Raw genomic sequence first — 14,787 nt, 5'->3', positions numbered from 1 at the left:
GACTTTATAATCGGTATGCCTAAGTCGAAGAAAAATAACGACTCCATCATGGTAGTGGTGGACAAACTGAGCAAGTCAGCGCATTTTATACCGGTGCAATCTACCTATAGAGATGCCCAGATCGTCGATGTGTTCATGCAGAATATATTTAAATTGCATGGGTTACCAAAGACAATAATTTCAGACCGAGATGTAAAATTTACATCGGTCTTTTGGAAGACACTGTTTGAAGAATTGGGAACTCAGCTGAATTTTAGCACAACTTATCACCCTCAAACGGATGGGCAAACTGAACGGGTGAACCAGGTGGTAGAGGATATGTTAAGAGCATATGTGATGCAGCAACCAACCAAGTGGGAGGATTATTTGCACTTGGTCGAATTTTCATACAATAATGGCTACCACACATCATTGCTGATGAGTCCCTTTGAAGTATTGTATGGGTGGAAGTGCTGCACCCCCTCAAGCTGGAGTGGACCGGAGGACAGATTGATGTTGGGTCCTAAGATGCTTAAGGAAATGGAAGAACTGGTGAAAAAGGTACGATCTAATTTGAAGGCAGCTCAAGATAGGTAAAAGAACTTTGTTGATAGAAAAAGAAGGTTTAAGGAGTATCAGGTCAGTGACCATGTATATGTGAGGATTCGCGCAAGAAAGAGCACATTACAGTGGAGCGGGTGTGCTAAGTTGGCACCTCGATACTGTGGCCCATTTCAGATCCTAGCAAGAATTGGGCCGATGGCCAACCAGCTCGCTTTGCCAAGTCACATACGGGTTCACAATGTCTTTCATGTTTCCGTGCTAAAAAAATATGTTTATGATCCTAAACATGTGATTAATTGGCAGGATGTTCAGGTGAGAGTTATCACCGATAGATCTGTTTAAATGTTTCCCTTTTGGCAGAAAAACTGACTTAGGATGTTGCATGTTGCAGGTAGAACCGGAAGGAGAAATCCGGGTCGAACCGCTGAGCATCCTCGATTGGAGAGAGGTAACACTGCAGAAGCGGGATATTACCCAAGTTAAAGTGCAGTGGCAGCACTTTGGGCCTGAGGAGGCCACTTGGGAAGATGAGGAAATTATGAGAAAGACCTATCCAAGACTGTTCGTGGCTGATATACATCGGGACGATGTCCAATCTTAGGGGGGAAGATGTAATGCCCTAGAGAAAAAAAAAAGAAAAATTGATTTACTGTGGTAGAAACAAACTGAACTGGTTATTTGTATTTGATTAAAAATTAAATATAATTTTGGTTGATAATTTTGGCTGATTGTGAAATGTGAAAAAAAAATGTTTCCGGAATGAAGGGAAACCCTCAAGGAGGAAGTTGTCCTCTTGAGGTGAGAAAAAATGGTTGCTGAGGAGGCAACCCTAACTACCTTCCCTAACTGGAGGATTTCCAGAAAAAGGGAAGGGGGAAGAAAAATTCTTTGCTGTAGAGACAGGCAGAAGAGAAAAAGGAAAAAAGAAAACTCCAAGGAAAAGGAGGTGGCTAAGTCTGGTGATGACCAGATAGCCCTGCTCACTGTACGAGCAACTTGCAGAGACTGGGGTCTGGCAAGCAGCAAGGGGGGAGATTCTGGTCCTGATGGACGAATCTCGTGGTCGGGTGGTTTGACAGATGACAGACCCAATTTTGGGTGACTGTTAGAAATCTATATTCGATCTAAGGAACTCCAAACACCGTTTCTTCCAGTAGATCGCCAGAAAACAACATTTAAACCAGAAGCAACGAGAGGAACTTCAGCTATGAGGCCAATATCTAGACTGAAATTAATTAGTAATTTTAAAGGGTTAATCTTAGTATTTCCTTTCCTGTTATATTATGAAGGATGTGAAAGAATTATTTTATAGAAAAACTGTGCTAGGATGTAACCAAGGGGGCAGAGTTTTATATCTATCTTTCTTTTCCTGTTCTGTTTATTTTCTTAAAAAAAAAATACATGTAGTTCTGGGAGTCAAAAGTGAGTGAGGACCGTTAGGGAACCCCCTCAAGGAATTATGGAAAATGGAACATCGTCAATACAGAGACTTATTTTAATTGCAAGATTCTGGGAAATAAAATGCCTGTGCAATAAAAACAGATATATATTTCATACATTAACAAAGAGTTTGATAGTTAACTGTTCCCTGTTTAGTTCCTATATAAGTCTCGAAGCATGGAAAAGCAAGAAAACACGTTTCTGGAAACTCAACCCGAAAACATTGGCAGAATCAAAATATAATCCATCTTAAGGAAGACCCTGAGGTATAAAGCCGAAACCACTAGGGTATGTCAGCCTCGGGACCAGGGTTACCTTTTAATATCATGCAGGACAAAGAATCTGTAAGCCGGTACTGTAACCTCAAACGCATACATGTAATATAGCTGGTTAATAGACGGAAATCGATGCTCCCCAAAGGAATAAGTAAACAAAGAATTTATATAAGTGAGGAACCAGGACAAGTTCGCATAGGATTTCTGTGACTCGTGTAAACAAAAAGAAACTATAGCAAGAAACCTGACGGGTAACCATTGCCCAACTCTTGAAATTGGAAGCATAGAACAATAATTGTCATATGGTAGGCAGACATACAGTGTAAAAGTAATATGAATGAACAAGTAAACTGATAAGTGTGCAAAGCCGTATCTATATCCCAACAGAACTACAAAAATACTGTCATAACTTAAAGTGTTTTCCCACAGTTCATAAACCCTAGCAAGGGCTGGTACAAAAGGGAAATTAACTATACAGTAAGGCGCCTTAGGGGAAGCATACACCTCTCTAACTCAGCCGAGCTCGAGTCGTAAAGACCTCGATTCTCCATAAAAGGACAAATTATAAAACATATAGATGAATTTAGACAGTTTGGGAAAAACTGTAGTAAGGAAATGTAACAGTTCCGGGTTATAACCTGCATAACCTAATAACTGTAGAATTAAAATTACATAACACACGCATCCGTGAGCTCAAAGGCCCGGTAAATTTATCAAAGGAAAAGCAGAGTTATCAGTTCATAGCCCGCATCCTTGCGTTGGTTGGCAGATCTGTCAGGCTTAAACTTTGCCAAAACCCCTGAACAGTAACCAAGAGAAAGATACCGTAAGGGGGTCTGGGCCAGAGGGCCAAATCCATCTGCCAATAAACACAGGAAAAGTAAAGCAAAAACAAACCCTACACTCTGTGCAATAAATTCATCATTTCTGTAATAGAACGCCTGTGTTAAAAGTATAGCATGTGGAATCATGTTGGGATGAACTCACCTGGTTCGCCGCAGCTTGAGGGAGCAAGAACCTGAAGCCAGGCAGCCTCACCCGCGCCTGTGCATATTGTGCTAAGAGGAGAGATCCTCATGCCTCAACTTAGTCAACCAAAAAACACGTCGAAAGAAAGTCAGGAACTTCAGATTACTCATTACACAACTAAAAATAGCGCAGAGCATAGGAAAATGATAAAAATCTTTTAGACAGCACAATAAACCTTATCGCAAGAAAGCCGCTGTAAAAGACATAGTCCAATCTGCCTCGAAATAGTAGCAGGCATGAGACCATGACCATACATCAACCATAGAAGTCGGGGTATGTGTTCAGTGCCTAAGAAAGGAGGGAACTACAACAGAGCCGAAAGGAGACATTTCTGGAACCATCGATGAAAAGATCTCATTGAGGAAGGTGAACACCAAAATAGCTCCGCTCGGATGAGCATTTCCTCTATCCACCGCCAATATGGGAGGCGCCCGAGGGCATGAGAGTAAAGGGTACCAAAACCCTGCCTCCATCACGTGACAAAGCCGTCAGGAGTAATTGCCATAGCCAGGTGTATGAAACCGGAGCAATCAACATTAAACCTAGCAGTTAATACTCTGCCACCTTGGAAATATCATTTATTTGCTTACATAAGACGAGATACTTTCCATGTTAATCGTGAATGTGAACTTTACGTGTAGGTGGCATGCTGTAGTGTACATAGGCGGGGTTAAAGATTTAAAAAAAAAAATATTTACTGTTACATAAATTTACCGTGGATGCATTACAAGTAATGCAGAGAAGAAAATCAAAATGAATAAAATAAAAACAAATTTTTTATTTTATAGTAAAATTAAATTTTAGAGAATTTGAAAGTATTTATGGATGAAAAAATTTGTTATTTTTATAACATATTATAACATAAAGAGATGAAAAATACTTCATCTTTAACGCTAAATTATATATCTATATTATATATTGATTTCAAAATATTTGTCACATTACAATATTTTAAGCCTTTTAATTTAGCTAAATTATGTTGGTTTTGAAATATGTCTTTTGTTATTTTTTCAACACAAATAATTAAAAAAATGTAAAGAGTTTCTTATTTTTTTAATGTTTATAAATGGAATTTGATTTTACTAAAAGTTAGTTAGCATTAATTTTTTGGCTTTTATCAAGTTATAATTCAATCATACAAAAATAACAGTCTTACTTGCGTGGCGCACCGCAAGGGAAACCAAACCATTCACAATGAAGATATTATAAGGTTTTTCTATCTATCTAAATGAATCATATGAAAACTATGACATGACTATCTGTAAACCATGATATATGTCTGACACTATTATGGAGATCAGAAAATAGCAATTGGGTGTAATAAATAGACTATAGCTGTAAAACATAAAAAGAAATAAAATGCAATTAAAAGAATAAGCATAAAATTATAATGAACCTAGGGGTTCATCCTTCCTTAGAGGAAGTGTCAGCCGGATAAATCGTTCTTGCGGACAAGACCAATCTCCCTAGTATCAACTGATATCTAGCGACAAGCAGAACAAGCAAATATACCTTTCTCTAAATATATTGTGATTCATTAATAAAAGCCAAGAGGTGTTTTAGACCCTACCTTAAGTCCAACGCTAGTTTGTGGCAGCCACGCTTCGACCGTCCGAATGAGTTTCCTTTTAATAACCTACAAACACAAACACGCACACATCAAAAAACACCTGCATAGCCAACATAATAAATCTATTCATCATGGTGATCAAGGAATCCATGAAATAAACCATAAAACACGGCGTATTGAGAAAAATAAACTTGATTGTATTAACTTTGAACAAAGAAGAACTTTACAACCTTTGGTGCCTTGATGTTGTACAAGCTCCTCCTAGGGTCCAAGCAAGAATCTCCTCTACCTTGACAAGCCTCACACTCTTCCCAGTGAGATCAAAAAAGGTAAGTAATCTCTCCTCTCAAGCTCAATTAGGAAGACTAAATTCCAATAACAATTACCCTAAAAAATGTTCAGCTTTCAACCTTCTTAGTAACCAGCCCAATGCCTCATTTTATAGTGCAGAGGGAGGAGGTTATAGGTCCACCTATGAAGGGATAGAGTCCTCCTTCAAAGGGATAAGCTCCTCACATCAAGGGGTTAGCTCCTTTAGGTATGAGATGCATGAACCTTAAAAGAGCAAACTTGCCACCTCAAGATTCCCTCTAGAAGCTTCCAGAAATAACCCAAAGTGAGTTTTTAAGAATATACTTGTGCCTTTTTGACTTTAAAGGGGTTCGCACCCATTACATAGAAACAGAGTGGTCTGGTACACAAGGGACATGACCAGTGGGTGCGGCACCACAGGTAATGCTAAGAGAAAGTGCGGAACCAGAGTTTTAGAGATTTTTAATGGCTTTCTCTCACTTTTCAAGGATTGACATGAAGAGCTGAGGTTTAAGACTTACAAAGGAGGAAAGTATGAGTGGTGATAGACTCACACTAATTGTAGAATGTCGTGGTGACAATATTTTGTGCAACAGATTGTCCCCTAAAGTGCGAAGTCTATAATAGATGAGGATAGTATTTGTCATCTAAGAAGAGTGAAGTACTTTATCATTTCAAAGATCATCCTGTGGATAGCCTGGTTGGAACCTGTAAAAACATTCAATACAAAATATATATATGTGATCATATCATCGCGGAGGTAGGCATTCCCATACTCAGTTCAAAACTGACTAGAGAACTAACTAACTGCTCTGATATAGGAATGATTTTGTAATACAACAGAAGTATAGACATATGTAGACATAGTATGGGCGTAGCCATCTGTTTATGAATGTTCCAGTGTATAATGAATAACAAAATTCCTCACAGCCTGGATGGTGGAAACTAGATCCAGGGTCTTGATTTCTACTTCCCGAAATAGTACGATTCTATACATGTGAATGAATGTGTCGAAGTCAAACATGGTAGAAACCACTTGATTACCAGTCAATGATGTGAACTATTAACAAGTGTGAGAGAAACCACCAGTAATGTCAATGGCTCTCAAAGTACTCAGTATAATCCATGAAATGTGAATAGATGAGCTGATGTCGAACATGTCACAGAATCCTTTGATTGAAGGTCAATGATGCAACTTGTCATCGAAGGCAAGAAACCTGCCATTGAGGCATGTAGATTCCAAGGTACTGATGATTTCTAGATCATCTTTCTAGATAATGAGCTTAAGTCGATAGAAAGCGATCCATCATAGGCAAGCCCACAACACGAAATCATAGATCAAGTTTGAAGAAATATATTTAGCAAGGACTAACTCAGGGATGGTCAAGATGGATGACAGATATTTTGTAGATGAATGGTTTATTTGAACTAACCTCTTGAACACATAAAGACACTACAGATGGTTTGGTGACAATTAATACCCAGAAACTGGCTAAAGACTTTCAATATGGTTTGATTAACTGTTAGGCAAAGGATTTCCCAACCCAGGTGAACAAAAAGTGTCGTGTTCAAGAGTGGTTGAATTCTTTTCTGAGACACAAAGTATAACAAACAGGTTCACTTTCCTCTCTTTCCCCCACCATTTCTGGCAAGTACCTCTTTATTTTTGACAAGCTTGAGGAGGATAACATTTGCTTGATTATAAGCTCACCCTTCAGATGAGTCCAACTTAGTTTAAAATTCGAACCCTAAGAAGGAGTAGTTCGTTTCTATTTGAAAATTGAACAAGTCCTTTACTGTTACATTTTAACGAGTCCAGTATAGGAGAAACTCGGCGTTTTTAAATTTTAGGGAGTCAGAAGAAAAACTTAAGAAAACTCCATGGTTGTCCTTTTTCGTATATTTGTGTCTCCCAAGCCCGAAAAAGTATAAAATAATACTTGAGAGAATCGCTTGACCATTACGATAAAGGATTGCTTTTCATAATTAGTGTCTCTAATCCGAAAAAGTAAAAAAGCAATCAACGACACGTAATTTTATAACCAATATTGAACTTGAAACGACAAAATCCCGGCAATCTTCTCATGATTATACAGTCAAAAAAGAGCTATAAGTGGACCGTCCTTTTAATTCCATTTTAACGAGCTTAAAAAGAAAAACGCGGCAATCTTTTCATATTTTACGAGTCAGAAAAGAGCTTAAAGAGGACTCTAATGTTTTTTGTTGAAAATGATCAATTTTGCCTAAAAAATCCAATATTCTGCACAAAAACTAAAACATTACTCATACCTGTTTAAAATAAATAAAAATGCATCAAAAGGTTACCTTTTTAAAGTGAAAATAAACAAATTAAAAATTCATTTATTCAAAAAAGCTTATAAAAAGGGCTTTTGTAAATTCATTTTTACCGTTTGACTTCAGAGTGAGAAAAAAGAGCTTTTGGGTAAGAAGCTTCCTGTGAATATTGCGGAAAATCCGTCCGTTGGAAACGAAAACCGTCACCTCCAGGTAATCCACATCACTTTAATCTTGCATTTCAACCATTTGAATTTTGTTTTTAGGCTTCCATTTTGATTTTTTAGAGAAAAATTAGTTGAAAAGACCGCTCGCGGGGGTCCGCAGGCGCAACACGCAAAACTTGTGGACCCCGACTTTTTCCTACAAAGGAAAGAGCCAAGGGCCCGCACCTACTACTTGGGCAGAGTGCGGACCTACACACTGTCCCTAACTGAAGAGTGCGGACCCCGTAAAATAGGTTTTAAAACTTCAATTTTTTCATTTCCACCCAAAAATTTTTGAACTAAAATGTTCTAATCTTCCTTTTTACAATGTAGGATATACACAATGCTCATTTTGCGGGAATGGGAGCACGAAGATGTGGATCTTTCCGCAATTAATCATCAACCCTCATTAGATTCATTGAGGGCATGTGGGCTATTTAAATTTTGGGCCATACTTGGCATGAGGGCCCAAGTAGACTTTTTGTAGTGGCTGGTGGATAGATAGAATATACAAGACTAGTGTTTCATTATTGGTGGTCACCAGCTCAAAATGGAGCTAGAGGACATTTACTTCTTGACTGGTTTTCCCAAGAGAGGTGAACGATTATCTCTATTCAAGACTAGGCCAGGTGGCCAGTCTGCCGATAGTCTCCGACTAGAGTTTTGTAATGACCAAACAAAGGACAAAGGGATTGATATCAAAACTGTCTCCCGTCCTGAACTTAAAGTGATTGCATCTACTGTCACCAGACTCTGCGGAAGCACAACACTGCATGTAGCTACCAGATCCCAAAAGCGAATGGCAGTAGACTGTTATCGAGGCACCATCTTCAACTAGAGCGACGCTGTGTTGGCGAATGTAAAAGGCCAATTGACTAGAGCAAAGAACGGACAATTAAAAAGATTTGGATATGGTTTCTTAGTTGTGAGCTTTGGTCTAGAGAGGGTTCCGATGTCGGTCCCACAACAGCTTTCCGTTGGAGCTGGACTTCCCTGATAACCTAAGCTGATGCACTGGGTTATAGTTATGGCGCGTCATCCTGAGGAGGGTTTAGAGGTTGTTAGATTTCCTCCTGAGTATTTCCGTTGGTTGGAGAACCAAATTTTTGTTATTCAGGATTTTCCTTATGCTGGGATGGATTATCGTGGTGACCCAGACATGACTCTTCCACCAGGAGAGTAGTGGGATGATTTAGATAAAATCATTCTCAACATTTTCTAAGTTTTAATTTTTTTTGTTTTTAAATCGTCCAAAACTGATAGTAAAAAGTTTTAAATGCAGATGTGGGTCCACGACGACCAGCCACTCTCCGGCCCTATGAGAGGAGACACCCAGCTGCAGCAGTACTGGCCCCACGGGACGAATCTACAGAGACCTTGACCGAATTGGAAAATCATCTAGAGCGTTTGACAACAGATATTCTAGAGACTAGCATAGATGATATTCCTCTTAGGTTACAGTGCTATGTGATTGGGGTCCCAGGACCTTTCAGGAGGTTCCTTTGTAGGGTGGTCCGAGTAGTGGTTTCTTATCGTGATCATCACTAGTGATAGGATTATTGTTTTTGTAGGCTTGATATGAGATTTTTGCTTTTTGTACTATCAATTTTGCTGATCATAAGATGTTTTTCAACCTATGATCGAAGAGACGTCGACATCTGCAATATCAAGAGCAAAATCAAGATAAGCAGGAATGATGATAAAAAACACTCTCTAGCTAAGTACACTTTTCTAATCTAAAACACACCAGCTAGAAAGAAACTAATCTAACTAAAATCTCCACACCTAGATTTAAGTATAATATCTCTTCAGATAAATACCATTTCTAGGCTTACCCAAAGAGACACCGTCAAAATCTACCAATTCATAGGCCCCTTTCGCCAGCTTTCGCTTAACAACATAAGGACCATGCCACATAGGTACAAATTTTCCAGCCCCTAGCTTATCATTTTCTTGATCATATAGTAAGACTAGGTCTCCTTCTGAAAAATTACGAGGTGTAACATTTCGATTGTACTAAGCTTTAATTTGTTTGGCATGAGTTTCGATTGCTAATGCAGCATCACGTCGATTCTCATCTAGTTGATCTAAGTACAACAAACGTTTCTCCTCTTTGGAAGTAGCTGGGAGTAACTCTATGGCTATTTGCAAAGACGGGATTTTGCATTCAATGAGTAACACAGCTTCCAAATCGTAAACCAGTTGAAAAGGAGTGAAACAAGTTGATGTTTTTACTGAGGTTCAATACACCCAAAGCACTGAAAATAACATGTTATGCCAATTCGACCTATGAATACCAATGATTCGTCGGATCATAATGACTAGAACTTTGTTGATGGCTTCAACTAGACCATTAGCTTGTGGGTAATATGGGGTGGAACTATCGTGACGCAGGCCAAGTTGATCTGTTAGTTCAGTCATCATGATGTTTCGAAAATGGCTCCCATGATCGATAATAATCACTTGAGGAACACCGAACCTAGCGATTATATGATTGAAAATGAAAATTGCAGCAGTTTTTCCGTCTGCCGAAAATGTAGGCATCGCCTCGGCCCACTTAGTAAAATAATCTACTGCAAGGATGATATACGCATGCCACAGGGCCGATGAGGGTTACATGTAATAAAGTCGATACCCCACTTTGCAAAAGGACTGATGGCAATTATAGGGTGGAGAGGAGTAGGTGGAGCACGCATCTTTCGATAAAAAATTTGACAATTGTGGCATTTTCGGACCACATAAATACAATCTTTAAATAAAGACGACCAGAAATAACTAGCGCGCAATATCTTTTGGGTTGTGGCATACCCAGACATATGACCACCACATGCTCCAGAGTGACAGTCATTTAGAAACTTTTCAGCTTCTTCATGAGTTAAACAACGTCGGAAAACAGAATCCGCCCCACGATAATAGAGTGTATCTCCAATGATTTTGTATTGTTGGGATTGGAAACGTATTTTACGTCACTGAGATCATGAAATTTCAGGCCGAAAAGATTAGGTTTGGAGATAAACAATGATATCTCCATACCATGGATCAAGAGCACTGATAAGAAACAAGGAATCATCCACAATGGGCTCTTCCACCACAGTTTCAGTATCAGCACGCGGGAAGTCACACATCAGTTCCACAAATACCAAAGATTTATTTGACTTGGATTTTTTAAATTCCAAGTCAAATTCCTGCAGGATAACAATCCATTTGGAATACTTGCCCCCTAGCAATTGTTTGGTCAAAATATAGATCATAGGGTTGCAGTCGGAAATTACGGTAGTTTTGTGTAGTAAGATGTAATGACGAAATCTTTGGACAACTTGAATAGCTACCAAGGCCAATTTCTCCGCGTGCGAATATTTAAGCTCAGTCGGATTCAGAGTTCGACTAAGATAGTAAATCACATGTTCACTATTGAATTCATCTTCCTGAACTAAAACCATCTCGATGGTGGAATGAGAAGCGGCGAGGTACAAGAAGTAATCCTGGTTGTAGTTGGGAGGATGCAATAACGGTGCATGGGTTAACGCATGTTTAAGTGCATCAAAATATTTGTTAGCTATCTCATCCCAAAAGAACGGAGTATTCTGTTTCAACAACCTGGTAAAACCCTTTGTTATCTCGGCGTAGTTAGGAATGAAATGATCTAAAAAGTTTTCTTTCCCTTGCAAACTTTGGAGTTGGTGAAGAGTCGAAGGAGGAGGCAATTTGACAATAACTTCAACCTTCGAGGGATCGACACGAATGCCAGCTTTTAAAATAATGAATGCCAGTAAACAACCCATTTCTATACAGAAAACACATTTGTGTGGATTCAGCCTAATTCGATAATGCCTACATCTTATAAAGATTGCTCGTAAATGAGTGAGATGATCATCTCTACGTAATGAATGGGCAGGTAAATCATCGAGATAGGACTGCACAATGTGCTTGATGTCATGAAACGTGTAAGACATAGCTCTTTGAAAAGCTACTCCGGCGTTCTTTAATCCAAAAGGTAATTTGCAATAAGCAAATGTCCCCCATGGGCAAATGAAAGCCATTTTTGGTTGATTGGCAGGGAGTATGTTAATTTGATTGTAACCGGAAAGGCCATCCATAAAGGAGAAAATTTCGATGCTAGCACAATCATCAATGATCCTATCGATATATGGAGTTGGGTAATTGTCTTTAGGACAAGCTCGATTAATATCCCTATAATCGATACATATTCTTATCGTTCCTTGATTTTTGTTAACAGGAACAATATTCGATACCCAATCCGTTAAGGGAATTGGATAAATGAAACTTGCTTTAAGTAATTTCTCAACTTCTACTTTAATAGCAGCAGCTTTTCGTGGATGTATTTGACGCAAACGTTGCCGGACAGGTTTAGCATCGGGTAAGTTTTGATTTCATGAACAACAATTGTTGGATCGATTCCTTGCATCTCTTCGTATGACTAGGCAAACACGTCATGAAATTCTTGAAATAGGGCTTTATAAGTTTGGAGTTCCTTGTCTTTACAGGAAGCACCTATATGAATGTTTTCAACAATTCCAGGTTTAACTGAAATGTCAATAGGAACCATTCGAGAGATATTTCCGAAATTTAACTTAGAATCAGGATGTTGCAATGGATTCTGTGGTTCTTTGACATAATCAGTAGTAAAGATAGATGAAAAATCATTTTCAAAATGATCAAGCTCAAGTAAAAATGAAGATCGATGATGAAGATCTTCCCATGGTAAATCATCAACAGACAAAAGTTCTCGAATCTGCTCATCAGTATGAACAAGCTCGGAAAAAGTTGTTGAACCTGAGTTTGATATTGAAAGTGGTTCTCCATGGACCACATTCATTAGATCAATTTCGGTTGAATAAGGGTCAGAAAATGACTGTACAGCCTGATATACAATTTCATAGGGACTCAAAGGCATCACATCACCAAATGAATCCACCTCAGATTTGGAAGGTATGATCCAAGGATCATCCAAAACAATAGTGTTTGATGAAATCATATGAATGGTTGCAGTAGAAGGCGATACATTAGGAAGAGGAAAGGAAAAAGTTCCTAGTAAACTAGAATCTTTAATCAATCCTACCCCAACATCCTTATAAGGGATAGTTGTTTTATCGACATGTTGGATACTTTCAGAAGAGGCTGGGTCGGATGAAAAATAAGTCAGTTGGTCTATGGTTATGACCTTTCCATTATGAGGAAACTTTATAAGCCGCAATACCGATGAAACAACAACAGTCATAGCGTAAGACCAACTGTGACCCAAGAGAAGGTTGTAATCCAGAGGGGCATCAACCACTTCCACATCTAGATTAACAGTTTTGCCTTCAACCCCTATAGGTAAATCCTGTAGAATACCAAAAGGATGGAGCCCACGGCCATCAAAGGCCTTTAGAATCATCGAGGATTGATTGAGTGTAGGAGAACCAAGCGATCTCCAACACTGGATCGACATAATATATGTAGAAGCTCCCTCATCAATTACAGTCCTAAAGAAAGGTTTGTTTTCTACTAACACTGGAATCTGGAAAGCCATTTGATGAGGTAAGCGAGGTGTACTATTATCTAAATCGAAGATTATAAGGTTCGAATGCTAAATATCAACAGCTCCTATAGCCGACAATAGCAATTTACGTTGTGCTAGGCATGATTGCAACACCTCCAAAGCTGGCATTGTTGAAGGGGAAATAGCTAAGTCTTCAACAATGTTATAATTTTGAGTAGCTCTCGCATGTGGATTGGAAGCTGATTTTTGAAGTATACCTTTAGCAGGAGGTTTGATTACTAAGTCTGGATTAGGTTTCTCGATCTGTAGCAGATCAGAACCAGAAGGAGTTGAAGTTGATGGGTTTGAATTAGAAGATTCTGCTTCCTTACCACCAACAGGATTTTCACTGCCATAATCTTGCGATCGTGTTGCAATCCTAACATGAGACATCATCATTATGGGTTCTTCCAAGGCATTTTAGGAAGAACTGATCATCTTACTATCTTGACTAGGAAAGGTATCCTTCAAGACAGCAGGCGTTTGAGAACCTTTGATGATCTTCACAACCTCAACGCGATGTGGGCAGTCTCTTGTAAAATGCTCTTCGTCACAAATGAGACAAGGATAGTGAGGTTTATGTTTCTCATTGATAGATTCAATTTTATCTGATTTCTCTTTCGAGTTTTGTTTATTTTTCTTCTTCCCCTTCTTTTTACCTTCGGATTTTGATTTGGCCGTAGATGATTCTATGACATGAATATTGGCAGGAATTTCAGCGAAAGAGTCTCCTATCAGGGAATCTGGTAAAGTTATAATAGGAGAAGAATTCTTTGAAGATTTCTTCTTACTTTTGGTGTTAATTGAACCAATCATACCATCAACGGCATGAGACCCTGAAAGGAGCTACAGTTATTTGATTTTGTTTCGGAAGGTCAGAGATTTTTTTGTGTAAAGTACCTGACTACGTATAAACGAGGTCAAGGTACTGAGCTTGAGAAATTACTTGCTCTTCAGTAACAACTCTGGCCTTAGCTACATCCTCAGTGATTCTAGGTAATAATGATTTAACAAACCATTCTACTAAAATTTGATCTGGAATAAAAACTTTCACTAAATGTCGTCGATGTCACCATTCATGAATATGATCTGAAATATATGTGGACATTGACTCTTTTAATGAAGTTAATAATTCTGTGCCATTGTCATATTTGACAGGCAACTGAAAATGAGTTAAGAACGAAGTGGCTAACTGACTAAAATTATAAAAAGAGGCTCGCAGTAACTCAATGTACCACTTGGCCACAAGACTAATCAGAGTGCGTTGAAAAAGACATAAGCAAATTGAATCATCTATAATGGAATTAGACGCGCACCAGAGGTGATAAGTTATCACATGATTTGATGGGTCCTCTCCTGATTTACCTTCAAACTTTGGGATGTCACTAGGCAACTTATTCGGCATTGGCGGCCAAAATGGAAGATAATTAATTGGATCATTCATAAGGCATGAAAAATTAGGCAAGTCCAAAGTTGCAATGAACGGTAACTAATGGTTAGGGTCACGAAAACTCTGGGTCATTAGACCAGCGCCAGGAGGAGGATATCCAGGATAACTTGGAATTGGAATCGCAT

The sequence above is a fragment of the Pinus tabuliformis genome, chromosome 9 (assembly GCF_031772625.1).
Source record: "Pinus tabuliformis cultivar Carrire ecotype Pingquan chromosome 9, CPIR1, whole genome shotgun sequence".
Taxonomy (NCBI): domain Eukaryota; kingdom Viridiplantae; phylum Streptophyta; class Pinopsida; order Pinales; family Pinaceae; genus Pinus; species Pinus tabuliformis.
The sequence above is the reverse complement of the archived record's forward strand: the minus strand, read 5'-3'. Positions refer to the sequence as shown.